The 20,457-nt window shown below is 42.5% G+C and overlaps 1 long non-coding RNA gene across 2 annotated transcripts; it reads left to right on the top strand.

Moving 5' to 3' along the window:
- The first annotated feature begins 580 nt into the window (after positions 1-580).
- Positions 581-18,318, top strand: LOC121293725. 2 transcript variants are annotated; one of them, XR_005946587.1, is made up of 3 exons: positions 581-723; positions 18,035-18,154; positions 18,263-18,318. It is a non-coding gene; the product is annotated as an uncharacterized LOC121293725 (long non-coding RNA). The 2 variants fall into 2 exon arrangements; XR_005946586.1 differs by having other exon boundaries at positions 581-759.
- Positions 18,319-20,457: the final 2,139 nt, after the last annotated feature.

Here is a 20,457-nt window from a genome sequence, read left to right as displayed (position 1 = left end):
CGCGCCGGCGCGCCCCTTTCGCGACTAAAGATAGAGCGCTCCCACGGGTCACGTGATTTTTTTGGTCACGTGATGGGGCTGGGCCCGGCTGGGTAATTCCTTACTCCCCCCAAGCACTTGTAGAATGAGAGAGAGTATGTGGCGTGTGTTTACAAGTTGGTTATATCTTTTTTTAAATCCTGGCACATGGTTAAAGGACAAACAGAGGAGATCCTGCCTTTAAACTCCCTCCCCCAGCAGTGTTAGCAACATAAGAATTGCCTGTGGAAAACAGACCATGGTTTTACCTTGAGATAAAAGCAAAGAACTGCGGACGCTGGAAATCCAAAATACCTGGAAAAACTCAGCAGGTCTGGCAGCCTCGGCGGGGAAGAGCACACGAGGGTCATGAGGACTCGGAACGTCAACTGTGCTCTTCTCTGCCGAGGCTGCCAGACCTGCTGAGTTTTTCCAGGTATTTCTGTTTTTGTTTTTGCCATGGTTTTGCCTATTTAACCTTCTACCAGTCACATGATACAATACGGAGAAACTAATCATAATATCAATCGCAACGTGAGCTCCTTCAAAACCGCACGTACGTATCCAGTCAGCCATGGATCAATTGGAAGCATTCTCTCCTCCGAGTTCGAAGGTTATGGGTTTAAGTCCTTCGGGACTTTGAGCTCAAAAATCGAAGTTGACTCTCCAGTGCTGGACTGTTGAAAGTGCCATTTTTTGAAAGAGGTATTCAATGGAGGCTCTGCCTGCTCCATCTCAGCTGTTTGTAAAAGATCTCACTATTTCAAAGGTTTTGCGTGGTGCATAAACAGAAAATGCTGGAACTTGTTCTGATGAGAGTGCATCCACTTTAATCCTGTTATCTCTCCACAGATGCTGTCTGACTTGCTGAGTGTTTCCAGCATTTCATGTTTTTATTTCAGATTTCCAGCCTCTGCGACATCTAGCTCTCTTATTAGAGCCCTGGTGCCCTAGACAATATTTATCCCAAAGCAACATCTCAAAAAAAACCTATCTGGGCATTTTCACATTGTTGTTTGTGGGAGATCACTATGCGCAGATTGGCTACTGTGTTCACTACACTACAACAGTGCCTACATTTCAAAAGTCCTTTATTGGCTGTAAAGTGCTTTGGGGGAAGTTCTGTGGCCATGAAAGGCATTAGATCTTTTTTTTTAATATGCTCTAAATCCCATCTAGTAAGTGCTTGCTGATCTATGTTGGCCCAAAGTCACCTGTTGCTCACAAGTACCACACACTCACCACATGTCATGACTCAGATTACTCGTATATTGTGTCCCACAATGTTATTCTCTGAAATAAATCTAGCTGATTTGCATTTGTGTTCATGAATATTGTTTCCACTGTTCCCCTAGGTAGCCTGTTCCATGTGGTAGGAAATTGTTTAAGTAAGTTATATTTGTATTTTGGGGTGTTAGGAATAAGGTATACCTTTGAGTTTAAGTTCTTAAGAACTAGGAGCAGGAGTAGGCAATTCAGCCCCTCGAGCCTGCCCCGCCATTCAATACAATCATGGCTGATCTCATTTTGACCTCAACTCCAATTTCCCGCCCTCTCCCCATAACCTTTCAACCCGTTACTAATTAAAAATCTGTCTAACTCCTCCTTAAATTTATTCAGTGTCCTGGCATCCACTGCAGTCTGAGGCAGTGAATTCCACAGATTCACGACTCTTTGAGAAAATTAATTCCTCCTCATCTCTGATTTAAATCTACCTCCCCTTAGCCTAAAACTATGGCCTCTCATTCTAGAATGTCCCACAAGGGGAAACATCTGCTCCACGCCTACTTTGTCTATCCCCTTTAGCATCTTATATACAATTAGATCTCCTCCTACCCTTCTAAACTCAAGCGAGCATAGGCCTAAACTGCTCACTCTCTCCTCATAAGACTAGCCCCGCATTTTTGGAATCAATCTAGTGAACCTTCTCTGAACCGCCTCCAATGCAGCTACATCCTTCCTCAAGTAAGGAGACCAAAACTGTGCCCAGTACTCCAGGTGCGGTCTCACCAATGCCTTGTACAGTTGCAACAACACTCCACCATTTTAATACTTTATTCCTTTATGTTTTTCTCTATTTGTGGGTTAAAGGGTGAAACCTGGGATCTAGTTTCATTTTAGAGTGCAGACAGCAGGTCGAAAGCTCTGTTTGTATACCCGCATTTCTAATGAGTTTTATGACCCTTGAAGTGGAGGTCTGTGTTATCAAGGGGTGGGGGGGGGGGTAGTTGTTTAGGAAAGTTAAAACAAGAGTAGAAGAAAAACTGCTATTGCCGGGGAACAGGGGTCCGAAGAGGGAGGATACGCACATACACGCACACGCACACGCACACACACACTCACACACACACACTCGCACATTCACACACACACTCACACACTCACACACTCACACACTCACACACACACACACACTCACACACACACACTCACACACACGCTCACACACACACATACACGCACACACACACACACACTCTCACGCACACACACACACACACTGACACACACACGCGCACACATACACACACACTGACACACACACACGCACACACACACTGACACACACACACTGACACACATACACTGACACGCACACACACACACACTGACACACACATACTGACACACACACACTGACACACACACGCACACACTGACACACACACTGACACACACGCACACACACGCGCACACACACTGACACACACGCACACACACACACGCGCACACACTGACACACAAACGCACACACATGCACACACTGACACACGCGCGCACACACACACTCACATGCACACATACACTGACACACACGCACACACACACTCACTGACACAGACACAGACACACACACACACACACACACAGACACACACGCACACACACACACACACACACACACTGACACGCACACACACACACACACACACACACACACACAAAACTAAAGAAAAGCAGTTTCAGTTCAGCTGGAAGCAGTTGCTAGCAGAAGCAGCCTAGAAGGGACAGATAGCCAGTCCCAAACCAAAGTTCAGTTGAAGCTAGGACTCCAGAGAGGCTGGACAGCAGAGGGACAGTTAGCAAGTCCCAAACTAAAGCTGAAGTCAGCGGCCAAAGGAGGCTGGACAGGAGAGAAAACTGCAGAAGCAGGTTCCAAAAACTAAAAAAAAAAGTCCCCAAATCCAGGGGAGTGGAACAGGAAATGTCCCAAGCAGACAACCATGTCAAAGGAAGGACAGGAATCTGGAAAAGATCTGGTTCTGTGGAAGCGAAAACAAGGAGCAGAGAGGAAGGCCCCAAGCTTGAAGGGATAAAGCTGCAGGATGCAGATTGAAAGTGATTCAGGCATGCAAGAAGCCAGAAGATTCAAAGGGGATAGCCAGAGATCTGTAACTCTTTGCTATGGGCATGTAAAGCAATGGTGTTCTGGGGCATAGCTGAGCATTTGTGAGACAGAGTGTGCATGGAAGGAAATTGAGTGCACGTGGTGATCAGAAAGAGAGTTTGAAACCCTGAAGGTGGACCCTTGCAGAAGGCATCTGAGAGAAAGTGTCGGTTTGGGAGAAGACTCCAAAGTGAGTCCTTGGAAGCTGGAGATTGGAAACCCCAGTGTAAAAGATGGATATCAGCGAGACTGGTTGGCTCAGGGTGTGACAAGCATCTGGGGGAGTTGAGGAAAGATCCCTAGCATCTGTCACTTGGTTTCAGAGTATTGTGTGCCTGACCACAGGTTGCCTATTGGTTTACATGGACTGTGTACCTACTGCGAACATTAGAGTATAAGATACCTTTTGTAACTTGCATTATCCATACAAATCTATAAATATCTGTGAAGGCATAGTTATGGGTGAAGGAGTATTGTAATATAGTTCATCTTTTCTTGTTTAATAAATGTTTTATTATTTTGTTAAAAGTTCATCAGCTGGCTCCTGTGCCTCTGTTCAGTCGCCCCTCTCCACATATCTAAACAAAAAATAAAAGTTAGGATCTATCAAGCTGGGTTCCACCCTGAGAACTGGCTTGTCCAGGGGTAACATCAGCTGGGATCATAATACATGGATTGACCACTCACTCGCTGAAATGATGTTTCCATGGGTAAACTTTGAATTTAATCCCAGCTCTAGTGTAGGCCATGAGCTCTGATTTTACTGTTCTGGGCAAAATGAAATATCTCATCATAGCCAACATTCTCTCATTTTCCCAAGTCTTCTCCTTTTCCTGAAGAGGCTGACTCATGCTGGGGTACCTCTCTACTGATCCCAATGGTCTTAGCCAAGCAGCTAACTGCAAGCACAGGAATATATATTGAGGAGTGTCATTTTCACAAAGAAGAGCATGGAACTTGCTCAGAATTCTGTCCATATTATTCCCTCACCTTGCATTACAAAAAAAAAAATCACAGATGAGCTGGTTATTCACCTCATGGATACTTGCAGGGTCTTACTCTGTACAGAATGGTTACCACATTTGCTAAGATAACAACTGTTGGGGATGTGACAAGAACTATAGAAAATTCAGTTCTTTCTTATCTGAAACATTAACCCATGTTTTCTCTTTCAGGTTCTGATTGATTCTTTTTTACTTAAAATTTCCAACAGTTTTTATTGCTTCTGTTCTATGCACTTTACGTAAATAATATGATAAATATGTATATAAGAGTGTCCCTAAATAATGTCTATGGAATTATAAAGTAAATTGTATACTTTTTTTAAACAACTTTGCCTATTGTGTTTTTCTCACCTACTCTTTCATATGTTGGTGTCAAATTCCATGGTGTCTGCTGTTCTTCTGGGATGTTGTCCAGGTGAACATTCTTAGTGAATTAACTGTAACTTTATTCGCACACTGATGCAATATTCTCAATCTCCACAGTGTAGGAATCATGAAATTTTTACAGATAAGCTGTCTTGAAGTAATTACATTTATTTACCATTTTTGATCACCTTTAAAAAATCCACAATTGTTTAATTTTTAAAATTCAATCAAAGGATGTGGGCATCATTGGAGTTATGACTGCTGGACATTATAAGACAGTTATGTTTTAAAATATCTATTTTAAGCTAAAGTAAAACAGAATGACCTGGAATGGTGTGACGGTGTGAAATTATAATGAACTCTGGACAGAAAAAGTCCATGTGACCTGGTTGCTATGGGGGCAGGGGCTTGGGTCAAAATCTACTCAAAGTCAGGTGTGAGCTTCAACACCTGCTCTCAAAGATAAAAAGGTAGCTAGCCTTACTGCTGCAGATCTTCAAAGGCAGTCGGACTGAAGGAGTTGGGAAAAAAGAACATACAACATGTGTTGCTATGCCAAGAAGGATTGCATTTGTGTTAACCCTCCAGCAAAGGGCTGGTGAGAATGGAACTCGTGTTCAACGAAACATGGATTGTGAGAAATTAGAGACCATGGAATCCCCAGAGGGAACCTCACAACAAGGAGTCCATTTGATTATGCTCAGAGGGTTGAGTGAAGAGGACTTGGTTTAGAAGGACACTGGAAGATTCACCTTGGCGAAGCAGGGAAAAGGGACCCTGTTAATCAGAGGAGTTGGACTTTAAACTTAGGATTACAAGTCTATGTAGAGTGCAGTATAATGTATAAATGGGGTGTGGAGTTTTCCTTTGTGTTAAGAAGTTAGATGGGGGATACATTTTCTGTAGTTCAGTTTATTAGTTGCCAACTAAGTAATGTATAGTCAATGTTGATTTTAGTTTGTTTGTTACAGTAATATGCCTTGAAACATGAAATTTTGTTGTGTGATCCTTTGAATTGGTCAGTGGGAAATTCATACCTTTTTTGAAAAGTTATCGGTCTCCACAGGGAATGCAAGTCCAGCCTTTGTTGCCTATCTCCAATTCACCTTGGCCTGAATTTTCAGCTCAGCTAATGGCCAGCCAACGTGAAATGCATGCTGGAAAGCTCAACACTACCAGGGTGGGAGTGGGAAGAGGGCAGGCGATCACGTGAACATGGGTCCGGGTCAGTGCTGACAGCTCCCTGAACACAGAGAGCTGCCTCAGGGAGCTGAAGATCTGAAACAGCAAAAATAAAGGTTTCAAAAGCTGAAAAAAAAGTGTCCATCTATCATAATCAGTCACCTGAAAATTTAGCTTATGAAAATGCTGTCCACAGGAATTTATTTATATTTTATTTCATCCTGCTTGTGGACGAGGTTTTTTGAAAAGTGCAAAGGCCACATGGCCGATTTGCCCATCTGCCAACCGTAAGGTTGGACAGGCTACGTAAAATGACAGAAAGTTGCACCATTAGTGGGCTGAATTGCCCATTAAATTGCGCAAAAGTCAGAAGCACGCCTGCCAACCAAGATATCACATGAGCGCAGGATGATGTCGGGATGCTCACCTGATGTCATCGCATGAGATTTCACGCACAATCGGGTCAGGCATGCACCTGCCAGATCAGTGTAAAATTCAGCCCCTTGAGAAGGTGGTGGTGACCCACCTTCTTGAATATAACTGAGTGGTTCCTAGGCCAGTTAAGATTCAAGCACAATGCTGTGGGTCTGGTGTCACATGTAGACAAGATCAGTTAAGGATTGCAGATTTTCTTCCCTAAAGAACATTAATGAATCAGATGGGTTTTTATGACAATCTGGTAGTTTTTTGGTCACCCTTTCTGATACTAGCTTTTTATTCCAGATTTATTTAATTAACTAAGTTTACCCTTCCAGCTGCTGTGCTTGGTTTTGAACTTGTGTCACCAGATCATTAATTCAGGTTTCTGGATTATTAGTCCAGTAGCATAACCACTAGGCTACCTAACCCCCGTTATAAGCATATAAACAGAAACTTTATATTGTGTGGGTTGGCGAGGGAGGCAGTGGGTAATGAAGGATCCAATAAAAACCAGCCCTATAATAACATCTGAAAAGCAACAGCAACCCATAGGGCTTGAGGCTTTCAGCTTGACAGTAGGGGAGTTTGGGGCCTTCAACCAAGGAGTGCTGAAGAGCAGGACCTCGACCAGCAGATTGGAGTTTGAAGCTATGGGGGGGGGGGGGGGGAGCGGTGATGGTGGGGTAGGTAAAGAGGGGCTAACTAAGCTCAGTTGACAACACTGACCACTCACATACAAGAGTGTAAGTGGATAGTCAATGTTAACACTCTTGGGCAGTGCTGAGAAATTTGAAGATGTTGAATGTTAAACCAATATACACTCAATTGCATAGTTCTAAAGAGTGCATGAGGACATATTTACCTGGGGATATGTGCATAAACCTTTGAAGTTGACAGGAGGTATTGACAGGGTAATTATCAAAGCTTATGGGATCTTGAACTACACAAATAGAGACATTGAGTATGAAAGCAAGGAAGTTATGCCAAAACAAAAACAGAATTACCTGGAAAAACTCAGCAGGTCTGGCAGCATCGACGGAGAAGAAAAGAGTTGATGTTTCGAGTCCTCATGACCCTTCGACAGAACTTGAGTTCGAGTCCAAGAAAGAGTTGAAATATAAACTGGTTTAAGGTGTGTGTGTGGGGGGCGGAGAGATAGAGAGAGCGAGAGGTGGGGGGGGTGGTGTGTGGTTGTAGGGACAAACAAGCAGTGATAGAAGCAGATCATCAAAAGATGTCAACAACAATGGTACAAAAGAACACATAGGTGTTAAAGTTAAAGTTGGTGATATTATCTAAACGAATGTGCTAATTAAGAATGGATGGTAGGGCACTCAAGGTATAGCTCTAGTGGGGGTGTTTTTTTTAAAAAATAATGGAAACAGGTGGGAAAGGGAAAATCTTTATAATTTATTGGAAAAAAAAAGGAAGGGGGAAACAGAAAGGGGGTGGGGTCTCTCTCTCTCTCTCTCCGGCCCCCACGCACACACCTTAAACCAGCTTATATTTCAACTCTTTCTTGGACTCGAACTCAAGTTCTGTCAAAGGGTCATGAGGACTCGAAACGTCAACTCTTTTCTTCTCCGCCGATGCTGCCAGACCTGCTGAGTTTTTCCAGGTAATTCTGTTTTTGTTTTGGATTTCCAGCATCTGCAGTTTTTTTGTTTTTATCTCTGAAGTTATGCCAAACCTGTATAAAGCCCTAGTTAGGCCACAACTAGAGTATTGCGTTCAGTTCTGGCCAATAGACTTTAGGAAGGTTTTGAGGATCCTTGACAGGGTGCAGAGGGGATTTACCAGAATGGGTCCTGGGGTGAGGAATTTTAGTTACAAGATCAGATTGGAGAAGCTGGGATTGTTCCCTTTGGAATAAAGCAAACAGGTTAACCAGTCAACCATGCTTATGACATAGAATTGTTCTCATGTATTATTGCTTAACATTCACTGCACTGAAGGAAAGCAGGTTGTCAGTTAAAGTGTCACACTCAAGCTCTTATACCTTGAACCTACATATTTCTAACTTGCTGGTGATAGCATTATCAACTGAGTCAAGTTAATCCATCCTTTTTGTCACTTTGACCTTAGACACGTGCACAGTTATCTTCAGCTTCAAACTCAACTTCTCACTCGTCAGGAGGCTGTTCCCTAAAGTTGTTAAATTCAAGCTGTTGTTGTCAGGGATGGTATGAAGTATTTTGTCACTGTAAGGTATACAAATGTGAATATTTTACTTTACAATCACCAGACTTTCATGAGGTTTGGGTGGCTCAGAAAACAAAACCAAGAGAAGCAGCTATAAGTTAAAACTGGTTCATCCAGAGAGTGCAGGCCAGCTGAAGCAGATTCAGTTGCTATCCTGCATGACATGGACACACTTTAATTCTGAGACCACCAGACAGCAATCTGGACCAGAGACCCCTGCCGACTTCCCCAGCCTTGCCCATCCTACTGCACAGCTGGGATCAGTGAACTTAGCAGGGATACTGCAGAGGATTTTCCTGCTTTGAAGTATGGACAGCAGCTCAAAAAACATCCAAAAGAGCAAATAGGGTTCACTTTTTATGTGGGATGCTTCTTTAGAACAGAGAGAGAACAGCCTAATAGCAGATTTTCTCACCCATCTTGTGATTAACACGCTAGCCTCCCTCAGCAATGCAGGGGCAAGTTAGATCACAGACTAATTATATATGGCATGGAGTGTTGTTCCTGCACAAGACACCAATGGAGCAAGCTGAGCTCATAGAAAATGTGTACACCAGGATGAACCATAAAGTAAAAGTAAAATACTGCGGATGCTGGAAATCTGAAACAAGAACAAAAATAGCTGGAAAAGCTCAGCAGATCGACAGCATCAGCGGAGAGGAAGACAGTTAACGTTTCGAGTTCGTATGACTCTTCATCAGAACTAAAGAAATATAGAAATGAGGTGAAATATAAGCTGTTTGAGGGAGGTGGGAGAGGTCGAGCTGGATAGAGGGCCAGTGATAGGTGGAGGCAAAGAAGAGATTGCCAAAGATGTCATAGACAAAAGGACAAAGAGGTGTTGACGGTGGTGATATTAGCTGAGAAATGTGCTAATGGTGACATTAAGGGTAGAAAGCAGGATGAGCAAGTGACAGATAGTCCTAGGGGGGTGGGGTGGGGGGAAAGGATCGAAATAGGCTAAAAGGTAGAGATAAAACAATGGATGGAAATATATTTAAAAATAATGTAAATAGGTGGGAAAAGAAAAATATATTTTAAAAAATGATAAATAATTGGAAAAGGGGAATCGGAAAGGGGTGGGGATGGAGGAGAGAGTTCATGATCTGAAATTGTTGAACTCAATATTCAGTCTGGAAGGCTGTAAAGTGCCTAGTTGGAAGATGAGGTGCTGTTCCTCCAGTTTGCGTTGAGCTTCACTGGAACAATGCAGCAGGCCCAAGGACAGACATGTGGGCATGAGAGCAGGGCGGAGTGTTGAAATGGCAATCGACAGGGAGGTCTGGGTCATGCTTGCAGACAGACCGAAGGTGTTCTGCAAAGCAGTCACCCAGTCTGTGTTTAGTCTCCAATGTAGAGGAAACCGCATTGGGAGCAGCGAATGCAGTAGACTAAATTGAGGGAAGTGCAAGTGAAATGCTGCCTCACTTGAAAGGAGTGTTTAGGCCCTTGGACGGTGAGGAGAGGGTAAGTAAAGGGGCAGGTGTTGCACCTCCTGCAGTTGCATGGGAAGGTGCCATGGGAGGGGTTTGAGGTGTAGGGGGTGATGGAGGAGTGGACCAGGGTGTCCCGGAGGGAACGATCCCTGCGGAATGCCACTAGAGGGATGAAGGGAAGAAGTGTTTGGTGGTGGCATAATGCTGGAGTTGGCGGAAATGGCGGAGGATGATCCTTTGAATGCGGAGGCTGGTGGGGTGATAAGTGAGGACAAGGGGGATCCTATCATGGTTCTGGGAGGGAGAGGAAGGTATGAGGGTGGTTGCGCGGGAGATGGGCCGGACACGGTTGAGGGCCCTGTCAACTACCGTGGGTGGAAAACCTCGGTTAAGGAAGAAGGAGGACATGTCAGAGGAACTGTTTTTGAAAGTGACATCATCAGAACAGATGCGACGGAGGCGAAGGAACTGAGAGAATGGGATGGAGTCCTTACAGGAAGCGGGGTGTGAGGAGCTGTAGTCGAGGTAGCTGTGGGAGTCGGTAGGTTTGTAATGGATATTGGTGGATAGTCTATCACCAGAAATTGAGACAGAGAGGTCAAGCAAGGGAAGGGAAGTGTCAGAGATGGACCATGTGAAAATGATGGAGGGGTGGAAATTGGAAGCAAAATTAATAAATTTTTCCAGGTCCAGACGAGAGCATGAAGCGGCACCGAAGTAATCATCGATGTACCGGAGAAAGAGTTGTGGGAGGGGGCCGGAGTAGGACTGGAACAAGGAATGTTCCACATACCTCATAAAGAGACAGGCATAACTGGGGCCCATGCAGGTACCCATAGCCACACCTTTTATTTGGAGGAAGTGAGATGAGTTTAAGGAGAAATTGTTCAGTGAAAAAATAAGTTCAGCCAGACGGAGGAGAGTAGTGGTGGATGGGGATTGTTCGGGCCTCTGTTCGAGGAAGAAGCAGAGAGTCCTCAGACCATCCCGGTGGGGGATGGAGGCGTAGAGGGATTGGACGTCCATGATGAAGAGGAGGCGATTAGGGCCAGGGACTGGAAATTATTGATATGATGTAGGCTGTCAGAGGAATTGCGGATGTAGGTGGGAAGAGACTGGACAAGGGGAGAGAGAATGGAGTCAAGATAGCAAGAAATGAGTTCCGTGGGGCAGGAACAGGCTGACAGGATCGGTCTGCCGGGACAGTCCTGTTTGTGGATTTTGGGTAGGAGGTAGAAGCGGGCCGTCCGAGGTTGGGAGACTCTGAGATTGGAAGCTGTGGAAGGAAGAGCTCCAGAGGAGATGAGGTCAGTGACAGTCCTGGAAACAATGGCTTGATGTTCAGTGGTGGGGTCATGGTCCAGGGGGAGGTAGGAGGAGGTGTCTGCGAGTTGGCGCTCAGCCTCCGCGAGGTAGAGGTCAGTGCGCCAGACAGCAGCACCAACCTTGTCAGCAGGTTTGATGACAAAGTCAGGGTTGGACCTGAGAGAATGGAGTGTGACAAGTTCAGAAAGAGACAGGTTAGAGTGGGTGAGAGGAGCAGAGAAATTGAGACGACTGATGTCACAACGACAGGTCTCAATGAAAAGATCAAGAGAAGGTAAGAATCCAGAGGGAGGGGTCCAGGTGGAGGGAGAATATTGGAGGTGGGTAAAAGGATCTTTTGAGCGGTGAGAGGACTCCTGCCCAAAGAAGTGAGCCCAGAGACGAAGGCGGCGGAAGAGGAGTTCAGCATCGTGCTGATCCCAAAATTCATTGAGATGAGGGTGCAAGGGTATGAAACTGAATCCTTTGCTGAGCACTGAACGTTCAGCATCAGAGAGGGAAGGTCAGGGGGCATGGTGAATACACAGCCGGGTCTGGGATTGGAAGACGCGATGGGGACAGAGGGAAGGGCAGGGGTGGAGGGTCCTGGATGGGCGTTGGTGTTGATGAGTTGTTGGAGCTTGCGTTCCTTTGCACCTGAAAGAAGGAGACAAAGTTTCTTGTTGAGGCATCGGATGAGACAAAGAACAAAATGAAACTGAGGGCAAGGACAGCTTAGAGATAGGGTGAGTCGGTGCTGCTGGAGGGATACTCGAAACATTAACTGTGTTCCTCTCTGCAGATGCTGTCAGACCTGCTGAGTTTTTCCAGCTATCGTTGTTTTTGTGTTGTAAAGTAAAAGTGTTGAACATTTTCCGAAGATAGCTTAGATTACAGAAGTAGAAACAGTATGTGAAATCATTGTCAAATACATTGGTCTGAGCTGTATTTTGTTATTTTCTGATCTGATTTCATATACATTATCTTAAAGAAACTTTCCTTGCAATGCCACCAAAACCTGTATAATATTATCACCAACAGCTGCAGAGACACACCCACCACAGCCCCAACACCACCCTCCTCAAATCTGTGCTTTACTCCAGTTACAAAAATTATGCGTTACATATGAAGTCAATAGCAGATGCTTACAGCATATATTACATTAGAGCAGCATTGTCCAATACGTTATCTACTAGTCACGTGCCAACCCAGACGTAATCACTTAGATTTCCGATTAGTAAATGCTAAACCTCAGCTGGCATTTTGTGTCTAATTCTGGACATCATATTTCAGAAAGGCCTTGGTTGAACAGGGTGTGTCGAGCACAAATTTAAGATAATTGGCAAAAGAACCAGAGGGGAAATGAGAAGTATGTTTTTTAATGCTATAATTATGATGATTCGCATTGTGCTGCCTGAAAGGGTTTGGAAGCATATTCAATAGTCATGTTTTAAAGGGAATTGGATAAATATGTGAAAAGGAAAAACTTTCAAGCTATGGGGAAAGGGCAGGGAAATGAGACTAAATGGATATCTCTTTCAAAGCCAATAGAGGCTCAATGGGCCAAGTGGCCTCCTCCTGTGCTGTATGAATCTATGAAATAAACAATGAGTAATTGACACTGTTGATGACCATGTGATCTCAATACTCATTCTCAAGGCATAAGAACATAAGAAATAGGAGCAGGAGTAGGCTATACAGCTCCTTGAGCCTGCTGCACTATTCAATAAGATCATGGCCAATCTCATGTATTTTATGTGTCTGTTAGTGAAATGATGAGATAGAAAGCAGAGTATGAGTGCTTTTTAGATCGCTGTGAGCGCCTTACTTCCTTGGCTACTGAATTGTGGTAGATATTAATTAAGCAAAGATATATGTGTAAAGTGCATTTATCTGTACTGAGTGTTCAGCATTTGCTACTAAAATTAGTACATGTGATGAAAACAGTGCCAATGTTACCACAGCAACGCCTGTAGCTAGTCAGCTAATTCTATTGGACAAAACTATATTAGTGAAATTATTACACATTGAAAATCTGTTCACAAGAAGTTGCATACCTGATATGTCTATTGAAACTCTAGAATTTCTGCTTTCATGTAATTGTGGTCCGAGCTCAAGTTTCACTCTCAGTCTGTACTGAGCAGCAGATGTGTTAGTACAGTCCACCAAAACCCTGTTGAACTAGAGAGAGAAAGATCAGCCAAGATTCCTGTCCACTCTTCTATTTGTTATCCCAGTGTCACTGTGCATATGATGACCTTGTTTAAGGAGAGAGAATTGACATGTATGTGATGCAGTCCATAGTTGACATGCCTCCTACTGTAATGTCCTCTGCAGCCAAATAGCCTATCGTAAAGGATTGTCATTTGTGGGAGGTGTTGGTTGAGACCTGGGGAACCAAATTGCAGCAGAAATCAGGAGAGGAGGGAGAAATATTTTTAGAAGCAGAATTATAAAGAATTTTACAGCACAGAAACAGACCATTCAGCCCAACTGGTCCATGACAGTGTTTATGCTCCTACACGCAACCTCTTCCAACCTTCTTCACCTCACCCCATCGACATATCCTTCTAACTTCTTTCTCCCTCATGTTTTATCTAGCTTTCCCTTCAAGGGATTGATAACAAGTTCCACATTCCCCCACTCTCTGTGTAAAGAGGTTTCTCCTGAATTCTCTATTGGTTTATTAGTGACTACTGTATATTCATAGCCCCCCAGTTTTCTCCTGTGAGTGAAAACATCTTCTCCATGTACATTTGATGCTTTTGTCTGCTGCCTGGTATATACAACCTATACAACCTATTCAATTGTGATTATTTTTCATAGCACCAACAATTAAGCACTTACATATATATCGCGGGAAAAAAACCATTCCCAATCTCACAATAAACAGTTAACACATCGGAAACAATTTTTGAGCTGTTTAGCGACTTTTTCCATTCGACCCTAAACCCCATGCATCCTCCCACCATATGTTGAAAAATATAAAGAATGTAATTTACTATAACATTTCCTGATATTTTACAGAACCGATGGACACTGGCACATGCTGCAACTCAGTCCTGCCCACTCACTTCAACTCTTCCCGTTCAGTCTTTTATCCAATGCTTAATCTCTTCCCTGCTTAAATATCATTCCCATCAGCCCAGAACTAACTCCTGTAACTCCCTGGGAGATGTGCAATATATGTTATATATACAGAAACATATATGATCATAAGTATTTAAGTGGTCCTGTTTTGTAGAAATACAAGTATAGATTACAAAAGCCAGGAAGTTATGCTCAACCTTCATATATAAAACACTAACCCATAAACAAAATACTGAAGATGCTGGAAATTTGTAACAAAAGCAGAAGACTCTGGAAATACTCCCACATCTAGCAGCATCTGTGGAGAGAGAAACAGGGTTGAAGTTTCAGGTTGTTCTGATGAAAGGCCAGGACCTTGAATGTTAACTCTGTTTCACTCACCACAGTGTGATGATTTTTGACCCAGAAGCAGTTCAGTAAGGAAAATTTGTAATTTTTAAAAAATGTCTGTTGGATCTGTAATTGTTTTAAAGAATGTTTAAAAAGGATTTTTAAGAATTTGTATCAATGATAAAAGGATCAATTGTACCTTCCTTGGATAATAAGAAATGCTATTCCATTTGACCAGACAACCCTTGACCTAGAAGCAGTACCAACAGGAAGAAAGTTAAGAAAGAAGCAGCATGGTTGGCAGACACAAAGGAGAGCTGCAAATACAAAGGAGAGTTACAAGCAGAGGAGCTGAAGGGTAAAGGCGATCAGCACACAGATGTAGACACAAAGAGTAAGCAGGCAAAGACAGAATGAGGAACACAGAGAATTTTTGTGAGGAGAAGAAGCAAATCACTCTAAGGAAGGGGTCAGCTATTTTTTGCCAGAAAGGGAGCCAAGAGCTCTTGGAGGTACTGTGTAAGCTGGCTAATGAGGTCGAAAACCTGGAAAGCTGCGTGAATAACTTGGAGCTGCTAAAGAGCAGGGTGTTTTCCCAGAAATGGCCAAACCCTGAACCAAGGTGTTACTGTTTAGTCAAAAAGGAACTCTGGAAAGCGACACCATCAGAACTGTCATGACCCGAGGTCTTGCTGATAATAATCATACCCATGAAACTCGAAGGCGAATGCTGTTGTTGGATAGGGCTCCCAATCTAAATTATGTGAACAAAGAACAGCATATTGTGGAACTGTGCAGCTATTTAACGCCACATTTGTGTGGGGAGTAATGAAAATGCTATGGTTGCGTAAGATGCATCTTTGTTGTATTGACTATTAAAGTGAAATTTGCCTTTTAAATTGAAAATCATTATAGAGAAGTGTGAAGTGAGGTGATTTTGGTCAAAGAATATAAAATAATGGGTGAAATTTTGAAGGGGTGCAGGAGCAGAAAGACCTGGGTGTAACTGTGCATAGATCATTGAAGGTGGCAGGACAGGTGGAGAGAGCAGTTAAAGCAAATAGTATCCTGGGCTTTATTAATAAGGGCATAGAGTACAAGAGCAGAATTTATATAAGGCACTCATTCGACCTCAGCTGGAATATTGTGTACAGTACTGGGCACCACTTTAAAGGAAGAATGTGAACACATTACAGAGAGTGAAGAGGTTTACAAGAATAGTTCCAGGGTTGAGAAATTTCAGTTACGAAAATAGATTGGAGAGGTTGGGACTGTTCTCAATGGAGAGAAAAAGGCTAAGAGGAAACTTGATAGAGATTTTCAAGGGGTATGGACAGGGTAAATAGTGAGAAACTGTTCCCACTCAAGAGAACATCAAGAACTAGAGAGCACAAATTCAAAATAATTGGCAAAAGGAGTAAGTGTGATGTGAGGAAAAAACTTTTCACCCAGAGGCTGGTTGGAGTCTGGAACAAATTTCCTGAAAGGGTGTTGGAGGCAGGTTCGATCGAGGTATTCAAAAGGAAATTGGATTGCTACTTGGAAAGAGAGAATGTGCAAGGTTACGGGGATAAGGCAGGGGAGTGGTACTAGGTGGAATGCTCTTTCAGAGAGCCAGTGCAGACTCGATGGCCTGAATGGTCTCCTGCTGCACTGTAAAGATACTGTGATACTGTGAACAGTACAGATGCATTTAAGGGGAAGCTAGGTAAATGTACAAGGGAGAGAAGATTGCAAGGACATAAAAGAAAGACTTCCATTTCTATATCATCTTTCACAACCACAGGATGTCCCAAACTGCCTTACACCCAATGAAATAGTTTTAAAGGTCACTCCTAAGCCTTCTCTTTTCGAGAGAAAAGAGCACCTGGTATCCTACTAATAAATCATTTTTGCACCTTTTTCAGAGCCTCTTTGTCTTTTTTTACAATATGGAGACCAGAACTATTCACAATTTGAGGATAATTGCTGTTGCAAGGGAAGTTTCCTGAGATCAAATAGAGGTGGATTCCTGTCACTGAAGGAAGTTTCTTGACGTCTGTTAGAGGTTACTTGCTATTGCTGAGGGAAGTTTCTTGAGGTCAGTTAGAGTTTGACTGCTGTTGCTGAGGGAAATTTCTTGAGGTCAGTCAGAGGTTAATTGCCATTGTTAAGGGAAGTTTCTTGAGGTCAGTTAGAAGATAACTGCCATTGCTGTGGGAAGTTTTCAACTTGCCAAGTGCATGGAAATTTCCAGCTCTAAGTCTGAAGAAACCAATGTAAAATCACTCTTCATCTTTTCTAATACTTTTCACACTGTACAGTGATGGACATGTATAAGAGTCCAGACCTTTTTTATGTATAATAGGGTCCCTTATAGGGTTGTTTATTGTGAGAGGCTGCAATGGCACAGGGAAAGGGAGATCTTGGGGGTTTGATAACAATGAGGCAGGAGAAGATAATCAGCTTTGGAAGCCCAATGAAGAGGGAGTTGTAGTTTGGTGGCTATGGAAAGGGGAAGAGCATGGGGTTTGGCAGCAGATGCAGATGAGACAGGTGAATAATTACATTTTTATATTAAAAAAAATTGAATTATGAAGAGAAGAAAGCACCGGTGTCATTGTGTAATTTTCTCTCAGTGAGCTTGGCTCAGGTTTGCCTTCTTCATAAGAAATTTCGTATGAGTGAAGCACAACCAACACATTCGCATATTATACAATTAACAGCAAGAAGTTCAGATAGCTGAAAGTGATAACAAAGTGTGACAGGGAAGTGTGACATGACTCACATTGATGTGTAATTTTTATATTCTACCAACAATTTCTCACGGTGACTTGGAGGTGTGATCAAGAAAGTGTGATATGAAAGACTTTTAATATATTCTAGAGTTATAGGTAAATATTGTTGGAATGTAAAATAGGTTTACTTGAAATAGGTTAAATAAATAATATTTACTTGTTTCCCAGGAATTTATGAAAAAAACTTCACTGTTGCTGACCATATATCTTATGAACTTACATCTCTGGCCTCTTGTGCATTCATTCCCCAACCCTTTAACCCGCCATTGGCAAAGATGATTTCAACTACTGAGGTCTGACACTTTGGGATACCCTCTCTTAACCTCTTTGCCTTTCCTCTTCCCTTAAAACCATCTTTAAAAACCACTTCTGTGACCAAGCTCCTCTCAATATATTCTTCTTTGCTTCGGTATCTATATTTGTTTGGTTTTGCTTCTGTGAAGTGACTTACGGCAAATTTATATCCTAAAGGCACTATATAAGTACAAGTTGTTGTTGTTGTTTGTATTCTTTCAGTTCAGAAATACAAATCTGCTGTGATATTAATCTTGGTGAATTGATGTTGGAAGAGGGTGTGCTGAGGTATGGGAGCTGGGGAGAGAGTCCAGTCTTTACTGAAAGGACATGTTTCAAAAGGTAAGTTCAATTACAATGAAATAAATGCTTTTCATTCTGGGAAAAGATGCGAAATGTGTTTTCAGTGCCCACCTTAAATAATTCAGTTTTTTCTCTCATATACCACAGCAGCAAATAAATTGACCAGAAACTGAACTGGTCCAGCCATATAATTACTGTGACTACAAGGAGCAGGTCAGAGACTGGAAATTCTACAGTGAATAACTCATTTCCTGACTTCCCAAAGACTGTCCACCATCTACAAGGCACAAGTCAGGAGAGTCATGGAATGCTCTCCACTTGCTTGGATGAATGCAGCTCCCAACAACACTCAAGAAGTTCAACACCATCCAAGACAAAGCACCCAATTGATTGGCACCCTATCCATCACTTAAACATTCACTCGCTCCACCACAGACGCAAAGTGACAGCAGTGTGTACTGCCTGCAAGATGCACTTCAGCAACTCACGAAGGATCCCTCAACAACACCTTCCAAACTCACAACAACTTCTACCACCTAGAAGGACAGTAGACAGGGGAACACCACTACCTACAAGCACCCCTCTAAGTCACACACCATCCTGACTTGGAAATATATCACTGTTCCTTCACTGCCACTGGGTCAAAATCCTGGAATTCCCTTCCTACTAGCACTGTCGGTGTACCTACACCACATGGGTTGTAATGGTTCATGAAGGCAGCTCACCACCACCTTTTCAAGGGCAATTAGGAATAGCAAATAAATGCTGGCCAAGCCAGTGATGCCCACATACATTGAATGAATAAATAAAAAGTAAATCCATGTATGGATCATGAGGAAGTAGCTCTTCCTCATACATATTGAACAGTTGTGCTGTCCAATCTCTTGCAGATTTTACAGTGATGACTAAGAAACATAAAATTTAAGAAAAACATAAACTGATTTACACCTTCACTTCTGAACTAAATATTTGACACTGGTAGTACTACATGGTGTTTTGGATGGTTCTGTTGAAACAGATATATTAAATTCAGGGTTTTTATTCAGAACCTGTCTGCAAACAAACAATGGGACAGTTTGTATTAGACTCAATGCCTGTATTTGTTCACGTTCTGCTTTGCTTTTGAGTTCTCCCTTAAGCTCTCATAAAAGAAATGTTATAACCATTTGGAATATATTTTGGAATTGGGACATCAAAACATGAAGAGACATTTCAGCCCTTTCAGCCTGCTTCGCCATTCTGTATGATTATAGCTTATTTGTATCTTAACTCCATCCACCTGCCTTGGCTCCTAATCTTTATTTTGCCCTTGGCTAGCAAAAATATATTGATATCAGATACTTTTACCAAACTTTTCATGAAGAAATTTTTCCTAACTTATCTCCTAAATGGTTTGCCTCTGATGTAAAGGTTATGTCCACTTGTTTTAATCTCTCCATGCAGTGAAATAAAGTTTTCCCTACCTTCCTTATCAAAATCCTAAAATCCTCAATCAACCCATCCCTTAACCTTTCATATAATAAACTACAGCTCATCCTCTTGTAGTATGGGACTGTGTATAACAGAGTATTCCTCTATTTAACCCTATCTATGCTTAGCATGGGAGTGCTTGAGTGTGCCCAAAAATATGAAAATTGTGCTAACATCTTTCTACTGAGCACAAAATCCATTTATAAATGTAAAAATATAAATGCATTAGAACAGGTATTGGTGAATTCTTTTGTATCTTACCCATGGGTGTGTGGAACTGTTCGCTTTTTTGCATATCTGAGTATTGACACTCAGTCAAGCACCTGTCAAATGTTACTACCACAAATTCATTTTGGTCAATGTTTTTTGTACTGAATTAGCCCCGGGGGAGCTATTTCTGCTCTACTGCATGTCTTACTGTACCAGTGTTAGCTGGAGATCAATGATTAACTTTCTACCAGCCAGTGTGCTCAAATAAACTCAGACCTGCATGTTTGAGTACATGTGTTGAGCAGTCTCACTTTCAGGGAGTGCTTGGTACTTTATTTTAATTGAATATTCTCTCCTCTTCTACTGAAGAAATCAGCTGTTTGCAGAGAAAAAGCAAAATAATGTGGATGCTGGAAATCTGAGCTCCCATCTATCCCTGACCTGCTATTTTGCTCCACCTGTTCCACCTCCTCTTAAACTTTATAAAATCCATCACATTTCTACCTCTCTTCAGCTCTGGAGAAGAATCATATGGTCTTGAAATGTTAAATCTGTTTCACTATCCACTGATGCTGCCAGACCTGCTGAGTTTTTCCAGCATTTTCTGTATTTATTTTATATTATATTAGCTGTTTACAGAGATTAGGTCAGATTTTGGTTCT

This window comes from Carcharodon carcharias, chromosome 22 (assembly GCF_017639515.1).
Source record: "Carcharodon carcharias isolate sCarCar2 chromosome 22, sCarCar2.pri, whole genome shotgun sequence".
In the NCBI taxonomy this organism is placed as follows: domain Eukaryota; kingdom Metazoa; phylum Chordata; class Chondrichthyes; order Lamniformes; family Lamnidae; genus Carcharodon; species Carcharodon carcharias.
This window is presented reverse-complemented; position numbering and strand designations above follow the sequence as displayed.